A 2336-nucleotide genomic window follows, 5' to 3' on the forward strand; every position below is an offset into this window, starting at 1 on the left:
GGATGTTTGTCCAACTACAACACCAGCAATGATATTAATACTTGTTATCTGATCTAAGTGCGTCATGTGTATTAATTCATTTAATGCTTACAGCAACGCTATGAGGCAGGTGATGAACTGAGGCACTAGGGAGGTTACATAATGTGCTCAAGGTCACACAGCTTAACAGAAGTTGGAGCTGGGTTTCCAATCCAGGCCAATAGACTCAGAGTATGTGCCCTTAATCACTATCTGCAATTTAAAAAAAAAATTATTGAAACATAATTTATATAAAATAAAACACACCCCATTTAAGTTATGGTTCAATAAGTTTTAACAAGTGACCACAAACATGCTACCACCACAATCAAGAAATAGCACATTTTCATCACTTTAAAATGTTCCCTTGCACCCTTCTGCCTTACCCACAACCCTAGTCCTAGGTAACCATTAATTTGGTTAACTATAGATTAGATTTTCCTTTCTTGAATTTCATGTGATACTCGTACATAATTTTTTCCAGTCTAGCTTCTTTTGCTCAGTATTGTTTCTGAGATCACTGATGCTGTTGCATGCATTAAGTCCTTTTAATAGCTGAGTAATATTCCACTGTATGGTTTTATGACAATCTGTTTATCTGTTCATCTGTTGATTCTTATTTGTTTGCATCTGTGTGTGTGTGTTCTGAAGGAGTTTATTTGGGCATACCAACGGTAAGAGGGCCCTGCATCTAAAAGGTGTTGGGTCCTTTGGTGGTGACGCGTGGCTTGTGCTGGTGACGCAGGACACCCCTCCTTCTCCTTCCCAACCCCCCTACTTCTCCCGCTCCCATGGGGCAGAAGGGACTTAATCTCGGAGTTGTGGAACTGCTTGACCACCGCCGGCAGCACTTGCAGACCCCAATCTTCTCCACCTTCACGATCCGGATAGAGTGGGTCTAGGTCGGTATCGGGTGCCCATGTCCTGGTAGCACTGCGGGCAGTGGCTGAGGTGGTCAAGTCTTAGTATTCCCAGTACATGGTGTGGGTGCCGCTGCGAGAGTCAATGCCCAGCCAGAGGCCCAAGTTCTTCACCAGCAGGGGGTACATCACGAACACCTTTTTGCAGTAAATAATTTCCCCAGAAGACTTCATCTTTTTTTAGCTGAGATACGAAGTACTAGAAGTGGGACTTGGCAACATGATTAGGTGCAAAGATTAGCATGCCGTAGAGGGGTGGCGAGCGTGCAGCACTTGAGGGGGCTGAGGAAGGTGTGAGCAGGCAGCACCCCACCACCTTGTACTCTCACAGTGTGCCCAAGGCCTTCACAGTACTCCCTCTGCGCTGGCCACCATCCATNGGACTTGGTGGTAATTTTATCTTACTAGACACATTGCTTGATAGATCAAGCATTTTTGGTAATTAATGCCTCTCAAGATGGATCCAAATTCACTTTTTCCCCCCTGTAAAGATGTTCACAAAATACCTCCATCTTAAGGCCGTAAAGGACTTTACAAATGAATATTATTTTTGTCCATGTTTTGGCCACAGACAAGATGAAAAAATAATACTGACTCTTCTGAGGTTTTACAGTCTCTGCAAAGATGGAATTCAAAGCTATAGGGTTTTTTTTCATTACGTATATGTAAACTTTTTATTTTATTGTGATAAAAATAAATATATAACATAAAATATGCCATTTTAAGCATTTGAAGTATATAATTCAGTGGCATTAGTAACATTCACAGTGTTGTGCAACCATCACCACTATATCCAAAACTTTTCCATCACCCAAAACAGAATCTCTGTCACTAGGTGTATTTTTATGCAATATGTTGAATATGTGTTTACTCATTAAGTAGTTCATCCACTAAACAAAAATTTATGAAGTATCCACCAGGTGTACAATCCTGCACTAGAAACTAGAGATGTACAATGTGAGTAATGTGAGATGAACAATAATGAATGATGGAGAGAATTGTCCATTTTCAAATATTCGTGCTGTGAATGGATGTTTGTCCAACTACAACACCAGCAATGATATTAATACTTGTTATCTGATCTAAGTGCCTCATGTGTATTAATTCATTTAATGCTTACAGCAACGCTATGAGGCAGGTGATGAACTGAGGCACTAGGGAGGTTACATAATGTGCTCAAGGTCACACAGCTTAACAGAAGTTGGAGCTGGGTTTCCAATCCAGGCCAATAGACTCAGAGTATGTGCCCTTAATCACTATCTGCAATTTAAAAAAAAAATTATTGAAACATAATTTATATAAAATAAAACACACCCCATTTAAGTTATGGTTCAATAAGTTTTAACAAGTGACCACAAACATGCTACCACCACAATCAAGAAATAGCACATTTTCATC

At 40.3% G+C, this 2336-nt stretch overlaps 1 pseudogene; it reads right to left on the reverse strand.

Annotated features, from left to right (window-relative positions):
* Positions 1-709: 709 nt before the first annotated feature.
* LOC103601948 overlaps positions 710-2336 on the reverse strand; it is a 2986-nt pseudogene continuing 1359 nt past the window's right edge.

Source organism: Galeopterus variegatus, unplaced genomic scaffold (assembly GCF_000696425.1).
Source record: "Galeopterus variegatus unplaced genomic scaffold, G_variegatus-3.0.2 Scaffold3951, whole genome shotgun sequence".
NCBI classification, from domain to species: domain Eukaryota; kingdom Metazoa; phylum Chordata; class Mammalia; order Dermoptera; family Cynocephalidae; genus Galeopterus; species Galeopterus variegatus.